This window comes from Pogonomyrmex barbatus, unplaced genomic scaffold, assembly GCF_055798465.1.
Source record: "Pogonomyrmex barbatus isolate J1 unplaced genomic scaffold, ASM5579846v1 scaffold15, whole genome shotgun sequence".
Taxonomy (NCBI): domain Eukaryota; kingdom Metazoa; phylum Arthropoda; class Insecta; order Hymenoptera; family Formicidae; genus Pogonomyrmex; species Pogonomyrmex barbatus.
This window is the reverse complement of record NW_028297111.1, coordinates 5,582,876-5,602,658: the sequence shown is the minus strand read 5'-3', so window position 1 is coordinate 5,602,658 and position 19,783 is coordinate 5,582,876. Positions and strand designations below refer to the sequence as shown.

Here is a 19,783-nt window from a genome sequence, read left to right as displayed (position 1 = left end):
TGCACCCAAGTAACCGAAACGTCGATTCAAAGCGAGTCTTACCCTCCAATTGCGCTACTTGAGAGATCAGAGAATTTATCGTTCCGATAACCGTAGAATCAACTTTATTCTCACATCTATCTCTCAAAACTTCAAGACACTCGATACACTCCCGTTTCCAAACGCGATAGGCGCAAACCCCTTCAACTCCCGCCGCACGCTCGAGAAGATCGTGACTCTTCTCCATATCGCAACTCCCACACGGTGTTATCCCAACCGTCCGTAAGAACGACAAATTTGACGTCTCGAAATTTTCTCTCTCTCGCTATTCTCTCGTAGATCACCGCTCTGTCGCTCAGAACGAGCGTTTCGATCCACAGTTTCTCTCGCGAGCTCTCCGTATCGATCTCTCGTCGCAGGTGATACGTACTCACGTTCCAGCGAACGTCCTCTCTCGCCACGATCCACTCCTTGTCGTTACTAGGCGCAATAACCTCGTAACACTTTAAACTATCGTCACTCTCGATAACTAACTCAAGATCGCGTCGCGTTACGATCGAAAGCGCGTAAAAACGAATTGTCGCTCTGACTTGAAGATGAACCGCCATTAGGCGCGACTTCTTCCATATACCACGTTCTTAGCAATGAAAAAAAACTGTCTCTCGCGACTAGATATATACTCCGAGATAACATCAAAGACGCATCAAACTGCGACAACCACGACATCCTGAAATAACAGAACACGCAGCATTCTTAACCAGAACACGCATCTTCCCGTCGCCCGCGAAAACAGCACTAGACCCCGCAGAAAACGCCTAGCCACAGAATAAGTGTCTAACCGCAACATCCTACAAATATCTCTTTCTCTTTTTACATTCCTGATACAATAATACAATAATAAAATAATATAATAATATAATGAAATAATACAATAATATAATAAAATAATATAATAATATAATACAATAATATAATAAAATAACACAATAATATGTAACGATGCACCCCGCATCGTTCCGTCCGAACCATCACCCTACCGGACAAAAGCCGACTGACCACCCGTCGGCTTAAAAGGCGCAAAGCGCCGATAAACGCTTTAAATTATCGAAATAATTAGTACAGCCTACGGGCCGTACGGGGAATCTGCGATACTTCGCGGCGGAAATACCCGAACGCGCCCGGAGAAACCCGAACGCGCCGTTTCAAAGATCAGAAGCAACGAACAAAGTTATTTTGTTATTACAAATTAGTTCGGCAAAATAATACTCGCGGATCGACCCGAAGAGACGCCGAATTTCACCGAATTATCGATCCGCGGAGTATAAAAAGCCTGATCCGATCAGAAATCCGATCAGAGAGAGATCCTCGGAATCATCCGCCGGGCTCGCTTAGCGAAACCGACTCCGATCCCGATCCCGATCGAGAATCCACCAAGCAGAGGTTGCGAGTACGCCGGCCCAGCCAGGAGTTACTGACCAGAGCCGATTCTCCGCTCCTATCCAATCCACCGAATCCGCTTGCCAGGAACGCTCGAGGTAGCGTGTTCGCTGCCCCAGCCAGGAATTACTGGCGCTGGCTAAGCATCTCCTCCGTTTCCGCATAAACGCAACGTATCGGCAAGCTCGCCACGCCAGGTGTTTCTGGCCGTTGCGTCCTGCGGCCAAACACGCCGGCCCCGCCGCTGTGGACCGTCGCCGCCATCCTTGCCTCCGAGCATCTATCCGAAATCCGCGTCCGCTGTAAATATCCGCGACCCGCGCCGCCGTAACACGATCCGCGTCCGCTGTAAATACCTACGATCCGCACCGCCGTAACAGACCAGCGATCTGCGTCCGCTGTCAATATCCGCGACCCACGACCGCTGTAAATACCCGCGACCAGCGCCGCCGTAACAAGATCCGCGTCCGCTGTACATATCCGCGTCCACTGCTTTGGACGACAACTGCGCTGCTGATTAATTAATTGTAAAACGCGCTGCTATCATCACCCTCACGATTAATTGTAGCAATCTTGTTCAGCATATTAAATACAGATATTAATATCAGAGAACTTATTCGTCTTGCCGCTTTTTCATACCGAACCTGGACCGACCGACGAGCGTATCCGCGTAGCATATCCTTGCGGAACACGAACCGACGAAGAGGCGGATCGTTTTAAATATAATAATATAATAATATAATAAAATAATACAATAATACAATAATACAATAGCAAAATAATAAAATAGCAAAATAATAAAATAACAAAATAATAAAATAGCAAAATAATAAAATAGCAAAATAATAAGATAACAAAGTAATAAGATAATACAATAATAAAGTAATAAGATAATAAAATAATAAAATATTCTCTCGTCATTATTAACACTCCTACGACGATTTTCTCCTCGCGCGACCGCCATCTCTCATACGTTCCTGATAACGTCGATTTTGATATCACACATTGAATCTCTCATTATTATTAACACTCCTCCTCGCGCGACTCCCACCTCTCGTCTCTCTCATACGTTCCCGATAACATCACCCTCGGTATCGCAAATTGAAGACTTCCGGCGCGTCGCCGATCCGCCTCTCGTCTTTACAATATGCAAACGAACGAGGAAAGGAAACTCCGTCTCTCGCGGTTAGTCTTAATCTCATACATATTCATATACAATACATAGTTATTTTATGATTATAATACATACTTTATCGCGTTCGATTCGTACATCGCGCATATAGATCTTTCTCGTTTCTCCACAACGATTCATACATCACGTGATCTAGCAACTGTCTCCTTCTTCTTCCGATCCGACGTAAATTAAACTCTCGCGTATCTTCACCAATTGCGCTAATTGATACCAACGCGCTCGTTTCTTTTTTTCTTCTCCTCGTACGCGGCTGACGAAACAGTACTGCTTTTCCTCCAGTACTTGCGATGAATGCAAAAAAACATTTCATCGTCATCGTCGTCGTTAAATACATCATAATAGCCGTTTTCATGAAAGTTCACCATACTCCTTCATATACTCCTGTCGTCTACTAATCTCGATCGGTTTTTTCTTTTCGTAGAGTACCTCCGTTAACAGATTGTATGCCATCCCTCGATAGTGATGACATACACACGCCTCTATTACCTTTTTAGGTGAAATCTCACGCTGAGGTGGAAATCGACAACTGCGCCTCTTTAACTGGTTAGAAATCGCAGTGTATTGTCCTCTCACGACGTACTCCGTCACATTGACCGATGGATACGCCGTCACATTTCGCAATGGAGAAGATGTTAGATCATCCAGAGAATGACACCAATATCTCATCGTCATCGATCATTCGTGTCTCGCATAGCTGGCACCGCTACTTTGATGGTTCTCGCCATCGTAAACACGACGACAAGTATCACTCAAAAGAATCACTTCGATGACGCGCCAAACCGCAATATTCTAAAAACAGGACGAGCTGTTTTATCCTCATAGACAACGCCTTACGTCGCCTAGACACAGAACGCGCCTAAGGCGACATAAAAAACGCGCCAAACCGCAACATCCCGCAAAACAGAACGCGCTAGACCCCTGCGGAAAACGCCCAGACACAGGAAGCGGCGACGCAAAAACAATGCGCCTAAGGCGACGTAAAAACGGGACGTGCCTAAGGCGACATAAAAAATGCGCCTAAAGCGACGTAAAACAAAATGCGTCAAACCGCAACATCCCGCAAAACGGGACGCACTAGACCCCCGCGGAAAACGCCCAGACGCAGGAAGCATTAGACCCCGCGGAAAACGCCCAGACGCAGGAACGTTAGACCCGCGGAAAACGCTAAAACGGCATCGAAACCGCGCAACGGAAAAGCTCCCGCAAAACGAGAGAAAGCGCTAGATCCCGCGAAAGACATCCGACCGCCCAGGGGGAAACCGACCCGGGGAAACCCGCGACCACCGTGGGAAAAGAAAACCATCCGTACCGACTGAGGAGGATAAATTTACCCCGACAACCGCCAGAGAGATCCACCTTCTCTCCCCAGATACGAACCCCCTGGGGAAAGAAAACCTTCCTTACCGACAATCCCTCGGATACGAACCTCCTGGAAATCCCTCCTCCCCCTCTCCCTTTCGCTCCGGAGAGGACCCCCCTTGTTTATCTACTCACTACGAATGTTATTAAACTTAATTAAAGGGGACATGTAAACGTAGTCATAGTGTTCACTATTAAGCACTACTAATGTGACGTAACGTCATTACTCAACTCTACTAGTGCGGCGATAGTGTCACTGCTAGGATAAGTAGTGCTGCAGCAGTGTAATATACAAAATATATATATATATATATATATATATATATATATATATATATACATTATAAAAATAAGCTATGGAATAAAAAATTAATAAAAGCTGTCATGAAAAAATATCAAAAATAAAAATTATATGACATTGAAACAAGAACAAGTATATTTTGTATCTGTCGAATCGTATTATTTTTTATTATTTTTATTATTACTGAAAGCTCTATGCTTGTATACACGTAAGCCCGTATTTAGAACATGTTTATAAAAATGTTAGTACGTGTTTTTATCATTCTATCTTTATCAGTCATTAGACGAAAAAGATAGAATGACAAAAATACGCGCTAACATATTTATAAGCGCATTCTGAAACGAGCTATAATGCATACATTTGTATTTCTGATATGTACGTATTAATGACTTTAAGGTCTTATTTAATTAGGATAAAAATTATCCAATTCAAAAGTTATAAAAAACTTGGTTTATTCATCTCAATGCCAGATACAACTATTATTATGACTCAAAATTATTATTTTTCGTCAATACAGAATCTTTGAAAAACAATTATTTCTCAAATAATGTTGTTTTCAAATATAATGTAGTACATAATAAATAAGCTTTAGTACAACATATTGTAATAAAATGAGACGTAATTACGTTATTTATTTTTTTTCTTTTTCAGTACAAATAATTATTAAAAGTTACAAAAGCAAGTGTAGATAAATATGTGTATATTGAAAAAATATATTTTTTTATTTTTATAAATTTCGTTCGTTACGATAAAGTAGACATGTTTAGCCCGTGTTTTGAGTTTCATTTACAGTTACATTACTGTATACTTTTGCACTACTACACTACAGCGAAGTAGTGCAGTATTGCGTAATAATGCAGTACCGCGCAGTAATGTATAGTAGTGCATAGTAATGTAGTAGTATAGTAATGCAGTAGTGTAGTAGTGTAATAGTGCCTCAAAATACTACTGCGCACTAGTAGTGCTCAGTAGTATTTTTCTACAAGGTCATCGAGGCTTATAACACCCTCTTTTCGGGAACCAGCATCCATTTTTCTAAACGAGGAGAATTCCATAAGCAGAGAAGATTATGCCGATGGATTCACGCCTTTCACTTTCGATCTCATTTCTGATCTATCGGCAAATTGCGCGGGACATTGGAATCTTGTCAGACATGGAAGTTTACGATTAGAGGTACGATTCGAAGAGGCGATTACAGCAACGACTAATGTATCCTTTACGTAGAGTTCGAAAACGTGATGGAAGTTGATTTTTTGTATCAAGTCATTGTAGGTTTTAGCGGATAGAGATAATGGTGGGAAACCTCCCCTCCACTGTACCCGCTTTTTATATTTCCACGAACTACAACGGAAAACAGCTTCAGTTTTACTCAGCACACGAACTACGCCGCTTCGGAAAAAGCATATTCTACATCATGGATATAATTGTCGATACGAGGTTTCCGTGACATTGAGGGAAAGTTTATACCGAAGGAAGTAGCGCTCGTCGGAGTTAACGAGACTTTCGTAAACCATTGGATTGTGATGCTACTGTATCCGTTCACCGAATTACCCGAAAAAATCAAAGAAAGAAAATAACTGGCTCTCGCAAAACTTCCATGATATCGAATGGATTGACGGAACAGCTGATTCCAAACATTTCATAGTGGAACTACGTGAAATTGCACGACGGGTGCGTTACAGAGGGCGCGAGAAAATACTTTATTTGCAAAAGACACTCGGCAGAAACGTCTATAATCTAGAAGGAATCTCTCCCGCATTCAAAAACCTAATGAAAGGTGAAGAGCATGAATTACGCTACGGTCATCACGGGTTTCATCAAAATTCTAACAAATTTCGTTGCGCGTTACGCAATGCGTGCAAATTGAGATACTAGATGCAATCGCAAGAAGACAGGTGTGACACGAGCAACGATAATTCTTTTATCAATAAAAGCTTCGATGACACCGATACAGAAAGCGGAGTTTTTATGATAAAACGAAATTTCCCAAATTTTCTTACGTGGAGAAATAAGAGATTGGAAACAGAACAAGCGGAGTGCGAACAAATGAAAGCGGAGAAAGAAGAGCTATCTTCTCACGCATGAAAAAAAGGAAGCTTATACAATCCTCGCAAGAGTATAAAAAATATTTTTATACTCATAGCGACACCAGTGAGGAAGGAAATAACTCAACGTCTCTCCTCTCCCTGTGAAAGATGAATTCGCTCGAAATCTTACGGGTGCTGCATCATCTTAGTGTCGGACATGTGTATCCTGCCGACAGAATCTTGATGGACGAAATCGACAGCCATTGTCGCGAACATCGATAATCACGATTGTTCTGGACAATACTGAGTTGCCTTCTACATAGACAAGCATGAAGAAGGCATATATTTCGATAGCTACGGACTATCTTCCTTGGATTCCAGATTCAATCTACGACTTCGACGAAATTCTACTACTTATAGATGAAACATCATGCGACTACAGAGCACATTTCCTCAGACTTGCGGATAATATTGCTGCATATTTCTTTATTTATTTATCTCGTCGTTATAATCTTAAACAATTTCTCGAAACATTCAACGAGGATTACGAAGATAATGATAGGTTAATCGTACAATCAAATTATTTCGTAAAATTTTTCTTCATGAAAAAAGTAAATGCGAAAAATTTCATATAACGTGCTGTCATATACAAACTTGTACTTTTAAGAATAATTAAATATTAGAAACACTATTATGATATGTACAATGATGTATTACATAACGATAAACTTAATGATTTTGTAACTTAAATTCCAGTCTTTGACTCTCTTATTTTTCCTCCGATCTAAAATTAATCCTAATTACATTACTTCAAGGTAGAAATATCTAAAACATTTTGCAGACATTGCGTTTGTCATAAGTTTCATATAACTCTGAGTTCGTGAAAAACATCTAAAACAAACTTGTCCGTTCCTGTTTTCCTATCGCATTCCATTCTCTGCAGATCAGGTATATTCCCTTCAACGCTCCATCATCTTTCTTGACGTAATCGCCATTTTATCGGATCCGATCAGGCCTTGGAACAAATCTTAATAGTTTCGCTAGCTATAGGCCTCGAGAATCCTTTCCCCCTAAGAAAAACCCGATTTACTCCCCATATATATAAAGAATCAGTTTCCCTTCTTTGTCCCATCCTCCCTACTTTTGCACATGCCATTTTGTCGCATCCCGAACGGCCCCAGACACTTTCTCCCCCTCCCCCTACCTTTTCGTCTAGCATTTCGAAAACTAATCATACCCCTGGCAGCTTTGGGAGCATCCAATCACGCACCGGGCAACTATGGGAGAATCCAATCAGAACGCCCCCACTAATTACCTAATTATCACTGGCCACGCCCCTCAGCCAATCAGAACATTCCATTTCCACGTGGAGGCTCAATTTTGACAGCTGGAGGCCACGATCCTGACGCGAGTGGGAAAGTGGTGGGAGTTTGTTTTGACGTCCCATACCACCTCATATACTAAGAGAATAGATATATCATAGATTATCATAGATTATCATACTCTCTCGCGCTCGACGTGTTGCGAGAAGAAGATACTACCGTTCTCTCTCGCCCTCGACACGTCGTACGATTTCGAGCATTTCCAATGTTTCTCGGTTACCGCTCGCTATTCTTGCATACATATAGCATATCCATTGGGAAAAAAATCTCTATTCTTCTCATGCTCGATACGTTGTGCGAGCGCGAGAGAGTACGATAGTATGTCTATTCTCCTCGCACAGCGCTTCAAGCGTGACAGAGTAGGATAGTATTGCTATTCATTTCTACCGTCCGAAGGTAGTCGAAACGCCGAGCGCAAATGGATGTGGCTTATGTTCTGTATGCATGTTTCGCGCTCTCTCCACTAATGTCCCACCACCGATGCTGCCGTGAGTATTTCTGGCAGCTCGATCCGAGTAGTGCTTCCAGCTCATCACGGCCATCTTGATATCCGTTTGTCGCCCATCGCTGGTGCCAGTTGTGTGTGGTGCGCGTTCCAAACCCGCCATTGCTAGTAGTATCGTGACTTTTCATTATTCTCGGCTCGATCTCGTGCCGCGTGTCAATTTAGAGAGAAGCTTTTGAACTTGCCTTGTTGCGATCAAGTGCTTTGCACATGCCCCGGGCGCCTCGCCATAGTTGTGCGTAGTTTCGTTGCGCTCGCGTGCTTAAATTAAACATTAAATTAAATAATGAAGTTAAATAAAAAGAGGAATAAAATTATAATGAAAATAAATATTATAAATAACCTGATGAATTTTGTTTATTTCCTTATCTACGCGCGCAAATGTCTTTTTCACATACAAATCCCAGAAAGATCCTTGAATTAGTTTAAAGCAAAATTAAAAGAAAGTTTCATAAGATATGTATTTTAAAATCTTTTCTTTAGTTTTACTTTAAATTAATTCAAGGATCTTTTCTGGGTTTTGTATAGGTAAAAATTAAATTTTAGATTTGTAAGTAACGTTACATTGTAACAATGTATCCATGTAATAAAGTTATGTTGATGTTATATAACAATGCAATGAAGTTATGTTGATATCATATAACAGTTATATTCCATTTTAATTATCATATGTTATATTGATATACCATCACTGCGATGTTGGATGAAAGGGAAATTATAACTAACATCGACGTTACATGTAACGTACATTCAATATAATGTGTTACATTCGGTTTCATTGTAACCATGTTGACATATATAACTATGTTTGCTGGGATGATATATGAATTGAGCATGCTATTATTTCAGTCACTGCACAATTGCATATGACAATAAAAAAAATACTGAATTAACGAATTTTATTTATAATTCGTTAAATTTTTTGTTAAGTTTAATTATTCGTTATTTTTTTCGTTTAATTTATTTTTTATTTTGGAAGATTTACTATTAAATATACGTCGAATTATGTGGTTTCAACATGACGGAGCACCTCCTCACAATAGCAGGCATATTAGAGATTATTTGAATATACACTTTTCAAATTCTTGAATTGGTAGAAATGGACTTGTCATATGATTAGCAAGATTCTCTGATCTTAATTCGCTCGATTTTTTTTACAAGGTTATTTAAAAACTTTTATTTATCAAGATTCTGTAAATACATTAGAAGAATTAGAAGAAAAACTGCACTGTGCAATAGGAAGTATTACACCGGAAATGCTTCAGCTTACGCAAAATAGTTTTATTCACAGAGTCAATGCCTGCATACAAATAAGAAGATTACACTTCGATCTTTTATAAATTTAAATTTTTAATCAACTCTTTTCAGGACTACAACTATTACGAATTTATTACGAATATCTCTACATCAAAAATGCTTACGAATTGTGTTTTCTATTTTATTGTTTTAACCGTGTAATCAATGTTTTCTTTTAACAGAATATGTAACGCTTAATAACGAAAAGTTGAATTTTTGAACTTTTTAACAATTATAAATAATTTAATCAAATTGTTTTTTATGAAGGAAAATTTTTTGCAGAGCATATACGCAATATGTAATACTTTAAATACGGTTATTTCAAAATATTTAAAATATTTTTATATTTTTGACATATTTTTAAAATTTACATAAATAAAATTTACATAACGTCTAGATCATAATTATCAAAATTATTTATTTTATCAAATATAATTTTTCATACTTTTTTTATTTAAATAATTTTAACTTTTTATAATTTTTTTAATTTCTCTGATACAAGATATTAGAAATAATGTTACACATTTACGAAATATGTGAAAAAGTTTCAAAATATCAATATAACCGTTATTAAAATTTTATGAGATTATGTAATTATTGTAATATTATAAAGATAAATATTTTTGTATAAAACTTTTGTTAATTTTCTCTGAGAAAATAAAAAGAGAACCAGCTCTCTCAAAATATCTTAAATTATAAATTTAAATATTTTATCTTTAAACACTATTATGAAAAAATCAATTTTTTACTTTTCGTGACGTTACGTTTTTAGAGTGGATTAGATTAGAAAAGTGACGAATGAGCGCGCGTATTCACGTAATCCTTGTACTCACGTAATTAATAAGTATTCGTTAAATTCAATATTTTTTTATTGTCATATGCAATTGCGCACGATAAAAATTACGACAATAAAAAAATAATTAAAATAATAGAATGCTCCGTTCATACACATATAATTTATATTTATTTTTATTTCCAGATAATGTTACGAAATCAGACAATTTTTTTATTGAATCGTTACGTAAAGGATGAAAACAATACTTATTTTGTTAACTTGTATTATACTTGTACTATACTTTAAACAATATATAGTACGTGAAATCGTCAAAGATTAAGTATCAGACCGCACTGACTTTGACCGCTACATACGCGCGCTCATTCGTCACTTTTAATCTAATTCACTGTAAAAACTACTCGTCGCATGCAATTTTGCTACAGGAAAAAATTGTTTCTTTTAGCATAGAGAATCACGTAGTGTATTCCAAATGCGGAAATTTTGGGATACTCTGTATATATTTTAATAAAAAGATTTTCTGATTTCGTAGCATTATCTCGAAATAAAAATAAATGTAAATAATATGATGTATGAACTAAGCATTCTATTATTTTAATTACTGCGCAATTGCATATAACAATAAAAAAAATACTAAATTTAATGAATTATTTAGACACTATTATGAAAAAATCAATTTTTTATTTTTTATGATTAATTACTCACATAATTAATAAGTATTCGTTAATTTCAGTATTTTTTTATTGTCATATGCAATTACGCTTACAAAAATAAAAAATAATTAAAATAATAGAATGCTCAGTTCATACATCATATATTTACATTTTTTATTTCCAGATAATGCTACGAAATCAGAAAATTTTTTTATTGAATCGTTAAAGGATGAAAACAATACTTATTTTGTTAACTTGTATTATATTTTAAACAATACAGTACGTGAAGTCGTCAAAGATTAAGTACCAGGCTGCGCCGGCCTGAGGAATGCGCGCTGATCCTGACCGCTACGTATACGCGCGCTCATTTGTCACTTTTAATATGATTTATTGTAAAAACTACTTGTCGCACGCAATTTTGTTAAAGGAAAAAGTTGTTTCTTTTACCATAAAAAATCACGTAGTGTACTCCAAATGCGGGAGTTTTGGGACACCTTGTATATAAATTATCTGAAGTTGCTAAATTTAATATAATATTTTTTTTAACAAATTATAAAGTAAAACAGTGCTCCGAATTAATTACTCTTTTCGGCCCGATTTCGAAGGCGACACCTATAATTACCCCATTACCGAGACTTGACGATCAAGTCACTGTAGCCTTGTGCTTTAGGAATGTCTTATATTAAAAATGCAATCGAATTGTATTTTCCGTCAAATCATTATTAAAGCAATTTCTTTATTAAATTAGTTTGATTTTTACAAACATTAAATTTTTTTTTAACATATTTTATTTGTTTTATTATATTTAATGATAATAAATACGTTTATAATAGAATTATTACATAATAATTAAAATAATTAAAGTTTTAACAATAGGTTTCTGCATCACCTATGAGGCATTATTGATGCGTTTTTTTTTTAAATGATTTTCCCAGTAGGCTTATTCCATTAAAAATAAGAAATCAAATATATAGCTTGGCAGGAAAATAAAATTCTGTATTGTAAAATATAATATATAAAGAATAAGGAAAACGAAAGAAAAAACAATTCGTATGAACATACTAATTTGATTTTCTGGGTTGTTTACACGATTCTAAAGATGATATCCACAGAAATTTTAGAAGCACTAGTTCGCATCAACGAGAACAGTGCTGCACAAGAAAAGAAAAACGTTCTTCTTTGAACGTTGCATTACTATCTCTGCTGATGCAAACTAGTTCTTCTAAAATTTCTACTGATATATCATCTCTATTAAAATCATGCATAGAAACGTAGAAAATGAAATTAATTTTCTATTTCTAAACAAACATCTAAACAAACAAAAATTATACGGTCAGATTCTTATTTTTCATTTCTTGTCAAGTCATATATTTGATTCTTTTTAATAAAATAGGAAACTATTAAATAAGAAACTATTAAGTAAAAAAATTACTAGGAAAACCACTTCAAAAAAATATGTCAATAATATCTAACGGGTGATGCGTAAACTTATTGTTTAAAATAATAATTTAATTTTTCTAATTATTCTAATTATTATGTAATAATTCTATTGTAAACCTATTTATTATCATTAAATATTATTATGAAACACATAAAATTTGTTAAAAAGAAAATTTAATGTTTGTAAAAATAAAAATAATTTAATAAAAAAGTTGCTTTAATAATGGTGGAAGATATAATTTTGGCGCACTTTTAATATGGAACGCTCCTGAAAACATGCGGCAACTCGGCCGTCGAGCTTCGAGTGATAGGGACAGTAAGCGTCACCGTCGAAATCAAGCCGAAAAGAGCAACCAATTCCGAGCACTGAAGTAAAATAATTAATATAACTAATCAAACTTCGATTGTTATATATCTTGGCTAGTGATTGATTTATCTTTAAACACAGGTGACAGTCGTAAATTCGTGTGATACTCTCAGTTTCAATTGCTAATGAAATAAATTCATCGGACTTTCTGTCACGGCACTCATTCGCAATGATTCACTCGGAAAACTATATTAATTCGAGTTTCCGAGGGAAACAAGAACGGAACTGGCCGCTAATAGCAACAAGGCCGCCACTCGTTATTAACGCGGAAAAACGTGGTGAGAGAGAATTGAAAGAAAATAGTCAAAAATGACAAATGATTACGATCGTACTTACATTCGTTCTTACAAACTTTGTATCTAACTTTAGAATATTTTTAGTAACACAACTTTATCCAATAAGAGAAATCCTCAAAATTCCATGAAAATATAGTCGAAAATGTATTGTTATGACCGAGCGGTATATCCGCTCGTCGTTGCCCCGGAAAATCGATACTTCAAGAATCGATGTTTTAAAACTGAGGATTGTTCCCTGGACACGTCGTTGGATGTTTACTATAACGCGCTATTTTATGTTGTTGTTACGAGATTTAAGGCGGACGGACGTGTGTCCGCGGTGTATTTATTGTTCTTTAGTTGTTAAAGTTCCGTTGCTTTTTAAAGAAGTATAGTTATTTCGCGCGCGGCTTACTCATAACGCGTTTCGTGATCGAGACCGCCGCGAGGGCGACACTATGTTCTTGTTGTATCTTCCAAAGTAATATTTTAATCAAGTAACACTAATTTTAAATCAAGTAACAGCATTTCCATCATAACCCTTAAACTGAATAATATATCAACAATGTTAGAAAAAATAGAAAATATAAAATTAATCCATTTTTAAAAAGCTTTGTTAAATTGATAATCGAATTTATTGCTTCTTTTCTGCTGATTAGTTATCTCGTTTTGCTTCTTTTTTTTCTTTATAGCTTACAAATGTTAGGTTATCATGACTATGTGATTGATTTATATTTCTATATAAATATGTGATCTAAAAATTATGTGCGTCTGCGTGTAATGTGTAAAAAATATAATATGCAATATAATATGCAATATTTAAAATTTAATATATTTTTAAGATTTAATATATCTGTATAATTCATTATTTATAATATAATTATTTAAGTCTTAAAATCTTTGTTGTTAAAATATGTAGTTAAATAAATAAATTTAGATAATTGAGCTTTAGAAACTTTCAAATTTTTCAGAGACAAAATTCTTTTTTTCTAAGTATTGCGATATTACTATAGCTTCAGTGCTCTAATGGACAAGATACTTGCTCGGAGAACAGGCGATCCAGGCTCGATTTCTGGTTGAGATGATATTTTTCGCAAAATATAATTCTAGTGGGGAGGAAGATAATAAAGGGATTTTAATCGATATCAAAAATATTTAATTATCGAATTATTATAGAATTACTACGTGGAAAGTCTACTAATCTAGACACGTAGTTGATGATATGATTATTTGAATTTATTTCATACAAAAAATTTAGCAACCAAGATCCTGCTTGCCGGAAAAAACGGCTGTGTTACTTGATGTTGTTTCTTAACATTCGGCTGGTATCAATATATTGTTTGTTTTTTTCTGTTTTTTGAATTTTTTCAATTCAACTTAATATTTTCAAATAATACGATTACTATAATTCGCAATCCTTCAAAAATTTCCAAGAGTTTTAGTATCAAATTCGATTGAAGTTTAACATAGAAATCACTTATATAATTTCAAGGTTTTTTTCTTTTCTGCACACGATACACATCAAGCGGAACAAAATGTACATGCTTATCAGGTGATAAATCGAAAAAATTTTTTACGTCTTAATTCTGTCGATTCTAGAATCCATGGTACCACAAACCAAACATCTGGTACATGGTACCTATCAGATAGTCGATTCGAATTTCTTATACTGCTTACCCATACTCTCGGCTCTATCTATCTGATTTTCACTCGCACTCCGCTTACAAGACAATTCTAGCCTGACATTCTTTCCCTTTTTATTCGTGGCTGGAAAATCTCTGAGATTTTTTTTTAGATTTCCCAAAACTACAGACTTCGAAAAGTCGCCGAGCACATCGATTGCGCTTCACTATGTCGTGTGTTAACACAAGAGTGGGAAACGCGGAGATGCCATGTATGTTTCGTAAAATCAATTGCATTACAAAAATCCATTCTCTCGAATTCCCAATTTCTATGCTTTCTTTTTTTCTTTTTTATCTCTCTCTCTCTCTCTCTCTCTCTCTCTCTCTCTCTCTCTCTCTCTCTCTCCCTCTCACTTTTCTAAATTTATAAATAATTCATGAATATTATTCACGTTTTATGTTTTAGAAAAATGATAACGGAAAAATAAAATTTCCAGAGAAAATAATTGGAAAAATAATAAGTTATTATAATAAGTTATTATAATAAGTTATTATTATTAATCGTTTCAAGTCATTATTGTATCTATTCTTTCTTAGCATTGATTATTTTATAATATGAGAGAAAGGAATGGATTTTTTATCCAACAAAAACTTTTCATTTTATATTAAGTTAAATCGAAATTGTGCAAACCACTTACACCTAAGTTCTTTATACATAATTATGCAAAGTTTGTAATCCTTCAAACCTTGAAGACATAATGAGATAATTTAATGTCGCAGCATACAGTACATCTGATATATCGCTATAAGAGCGTGCTTTGCTAAATGACTTTATCTTCTCGTCTTTTCGAAAATTAAAGCGGACACATTCTTGTCCTTTCACAAGCTGACTTGCCCTTTGATGCGCGAAAGTCTCATCGAGAACGAGAAATGATAAAAATGTCAAATCAGAAGTTTCTGAGCGTAGTTCGCGGTTAGGGAGATCAAAAGGGATGTGTCATTTATTTCAAGACATTACGAAACATCGAAAAGTGGAGCTCTTAAAGATGGCTTAGCGATCCCATATATGTACTCCTAACAGATATTTCACAAAATGAATAAAATAGTCTTACAATATTGTTGTAATACATCAAAAAAAATAATAAATAATAAAAATGTATTCATATCTTTCAATGTGTTCAAAATAATATTAATAAAAAACAAAGTTTAAATCTAATTATATATGTACAATTATATCATATCAGATACAATTATATATAATAATATATATTACATATAATGTAATATACATGTAATGAGATCTATTAATATTAATATTATAAATTATATGCAATTATATCAAAATATTTATAACTCCATATCAAATTATATAAAATTATATTGAAATTTTTTTCGGGTAAAAAACTTATATCTAATTATATGCAATTATATCAAAACATTTATAATTCCATATAAAATTATATTGAAATGTCTTTTCGAATAAAATGTTTAGATCTAATTAATTGTAATTATATCAAAATATTTATAACTCCATGTCAAATTATATGAAATTATATTGAAATTTTTATTGGGTAAAAACTTTATATCTAATTATATGTAATTATATCAAAATTTTAATAATTCTATGTATAATTATGTAAACTTATATGGAAACTTTTTTCAAAAAAAAAAAATTTGTATCTTAGATTAGAAATAATTAGAAATAATTATATCAAAATGCTTACAACTTTAAATTGAATTATACAAAATTATATTTCTTTTTCAAATAGAAAGATATACATTAAATTATATAAAAATTTGTACATACCCAGGAAAAAAAGTTTATATCTAATTATATATAATTATACATAATTTTGTAGATCTAATTATGTACGGATTTTAACCTAATCTATTCATATATAAATAAATAAAATTGTTTATGATTATATAAAGAGATCAAATTATGCATACTTATGACAATAAAATTATGGTCGCGTTTCGATATTGACTGCAAGTACTGAAAATCTATAATGTATGTGACATCCCTTACAGAAAATAAGTGAAAAAAATGAAAAAATGAAAAAAATGAGAGAAAGTGATGAAACAGCTTTTATCTCGTATCATCATATGTTTCTAAAACCGATCACCCATCCTATTAGGTGTACAAAAAAGCTTTCTGAGCTTTAGATTTTATACAACCGAAATAACAATTTAAATTTTATATATCTTCGAGCTCTTTTGCGGTTTTAAAGCGTTGACATTTGGCCTTCTAAAATGCCATAAGGTTTGGCGTTTGATGCACATAACCTCAAAAATCAGTAGTGTTCACGATGGCAATAACAAAAGAGCATATTCGATTTTCCATCCACTTCGCGTTTCATCTGAAGAAAAATGCTGCTGAAGCCACTGCAATGATTTGTGCTGCATATGGAGAGAACGCTGTAAGTCATACTACATGTAAAAGATGGTATCAAAAATTTCGCAAAGGAGATTTCAGTCTTGAAGATGAACCGCGTGCTGGACGTCCTCAAAAGATTGAAACGGACGAATTGCAAGCACTGCTGGATATAAACTCTGCGCAAACTGAAAAGGAGCTTGCAGAACAGCTTGGCGTTACGCAGCAAACCATTTCCGTACGTTTACATACGATGGGAAAGATTCAGAAGGAAGGCAGATGGATTCCGCATGAATTGTCCGAAGACAACAAAAATCGTCGGCGTGACAACTGCACTCACTTTGCTTTCAAAGTTCCGGAAAAAAGATTTTCTGCACAAAATCATTACAGGCGAAGAAAAGTGGATTCTTTATGATAACCCTAAACGTAGAAAATCATGGGTTGACCCTGGTCAACCTTCGACATCGACGCCAAAGCCCAATATCCATGCCAAGAAGGTTTTGCTCTGTATCTGATGAGATTGGAAAGGTGTGTTGTATTACGAGTTGTTACAATCGGATGAAACAATCACGGCAGATCGCTACCAACAACAATTGACCAATTTGAGCGATGCATTAGAAGAAAAGAGGCCATTTACTGGACGTCGTAAAATGATCTTGCTTCATGACAATGCTCGACCATATGTTGCGAAAACGACTCAGGACCATCTTTGCGTTAGGCTGGGAACTTCTCCCGCACACGGCGTATAGCCCAGACATGGCGCCTTCCGATTACTACTTATTTCGGTCGCTGCAGCATCATTTGGCTGATACACATTTCGTGAGATTTGAAGAGATACGAAAATGCATTGATGATTTTATCGCTTCGAAGCCGGTGAGCTTCTATCGTCAAGGAATTCGCAAGCTACCCGAAAGATGGCAAAAAATCGTTGATGCAAACGGGGAATATTTCACTGATTAATATTTTTTTGTTTATTTTTGAATAAAGATTGAATTTTACAAAAAAAGCTCAGAACTTTTTGTACACCTAATATATATATATATATATATATATATATATATATATATATATATAAAATTCATTAATAAGTAAATAAAATATATACAACAATTTAAACATTAAGAATAATGATTCTTATTAAACATATTAATACATATAGGCTAATACATATTTCATGGCTAATGTGTAATTTGTAACGATGTGTAATTTGCACCCCGCCGCATCGTTCCGTCTGATCTTTCATTCTGCGGACGAAAGCCGCCCGTCGGCTTAAAGGCGCAAAAGCGCCGATAAACGCTTTGAATTATTTTATAATTATCACGGCCTACGGGCCGTACGAGGAATCTGCGCTACTTAGCGCGACGCGGCGAAGATACCCGAACGCGCCCGGAGAAGCCCGAACGCGTCACTTAAAACACAAGAAGTAACGAACAAAGCTATTTTATTATTGTAAATTAGGCAAAATAATACTCGCGGATTGATCCGAAGATACGCCGAATTTAACCGAATTATCGATCCGCGGGGTATAAAAAGCCCGATCCGATCGTAAAAGAGACAGATTCTCGGAATCATCCATCGGGCTCGCTTAGCGAAACCGACTCCGATCCCGAATAGAGAATTCGCCAAGCAGAGGTTGCGAGTACGCCGCCCCAGCCAGGAGTTACTGACCAGAGCCGATTCTCCGTTTTCCTATCCGATTCACCGAATCCACTTGCCGGAAACACTCGAGATAGCGTGTTCGCTGCTCCAGCCAGGAGTTACTGGCGCTGGCTAAGTATCTCCTCTGACTTCCGAACAATAAACGCAACGTACGGCAAACTCGCCACGCCAGATGTTTCTGGCCGTTGCGCCTTGTGACCGAACACGTCGGCACCCGCCGCTGTGAACCGCCGTCGCCGTCCTCGCCTCCGAGTATCTACCCACAATCCGCGTCCGCTGTAAATATTCGCGATCCGTGCTCGCTGTAAATACCCGCGATCCGCGCCACTGTAAATATCCGCGTCCGCGCTTGCGACGAACCGCTACCGCGTCCGCAGCGCTCCGATTCTCGACCACGCCCGCCGTAAGTATCCACATTCGCACCGCTGTAAATATCCGCTACCGCGTCCGCGCCGCCGGTAATTACTTATCTCCGCTGTATATAACCGCTGTATATAACCGTCCATTCCATTGGATAACAACTACGCCACTGATTAAATAATTGTAAAACCCACTGTGATTGTCACCATCACGATTCATATTAAAAATAAGTCAAACGTCTTGACTTATCTGAATATTGCGATCTAAATATTACATAGCCTCAGTGGTCTAGTGAATAAGATGCCTGCCCGGAAAGCAGGCGATTCAAGTGTGAATAGGACCATCATCTCTCTGGAGTACCAGTCGTGGGGATTCGAAAGAATACATGTATATATATATATATATATATATATATATATATATATATATATATATATATTGTAATATGTATATATATATATGTATCATTGTATTGTTGACGTGTTATTCTAAACACGTTATTTGCGATAAATATCATCACATGCCTCGGTAGTCGAAAGGATAAGATGCCTGCCCGGTAAGCAGGAGATCCAGGTTCGATTCCTGGCTGAGGTGGTATTTTTTCGCAAAATAATTACGAGTTTTCACGACTGGTTCGTGGTCGGGCCCCGCCGTGACGCACACCCTCCCTTCTTATTTGGATAGTAAATAAAAGTAAATAATATGTTACAAGTAACAATAATAATGAAATAAATTGCAATATTTATTTTGCAATTTATTTTG

The 19,783-nt window shown here is 35.7% G+C and overlaps 2 protein-coding genes across 4 annotated transcripts in view; both read right to left on the bottom strand.

Moving 5' to 3' along the window:
• LOC148937306 (uncharacterized) overlaps positions 1-19,783 on the bottom strand; it is a 109,500-nt gene that overhangs the window by 12,774 nt on the left and 76,943 nt on the right. The window lies entirely within an intron of this gene.
• LOC105429942 (uncharacterized) overlaps positions 1-19,783 on the bottom strand; it is a 540,048-nt gene that overhangs the window by 514,825 nt on the left and 5,440 nt on the right. The window contains exon 1 of one of the 2 annotated variants that reach the window (XM_089073724.1): positions 18,815-19,222. The exons of the other annotated variant lie outside the window; for it this stretch is intronic. The gene's annotated coding sequence lies outside the window, so the exon portion shown is untranslated. Of the gene's footprint in view, positions 1-18,814; positions 19,223-19,783 lie in introns of those variants that run through there. 2 annotated transcript variants of the gene reach the window in all.